A 291-nucleotide genomic window follows, 5' to 3' on the forward strand; every position below is an offset into this window, starting at 1 on the left:
TGTCTCTTTGTCTCTGTCTTTTTGGTGAGCACACGTGCCCTATAGCAAAAACCTCCCCCCCTAAAAAAAATAAAAGATTTAATTCTTGGGACCAGCTGATAGTGTAATGGTTACATTGCCGGACTCCCATGTAGTTGACCATGGTTCAAATCTCAGACCCGGCATTTTTAAAACTCATGCTGGGAGAGAAGGAACTACAGCATGGCTATTCCCCTGAGGGGTCATTTCTTGGTTTCTGTCTCTCTGTCTCTCTCTGTCTGTCTGGCGAGCACACGTGCCCTATAGCAAAAA

Source organism: Tupaia chinensis, unplaced genomic scaffold (genome assembly GCF_000334495.1).
Source record: "Tupaia chinensis unplaced genomic scaffold, TupChi_1.0 Scaffold000263_1, whole genome shotgun sequence".
Lineage (NCBI taxonomy): Eukaryota > Metazoa > Chordata > Mammalia > Scandentia > Tupaiidae > Tupaia > Tupaia belangeri.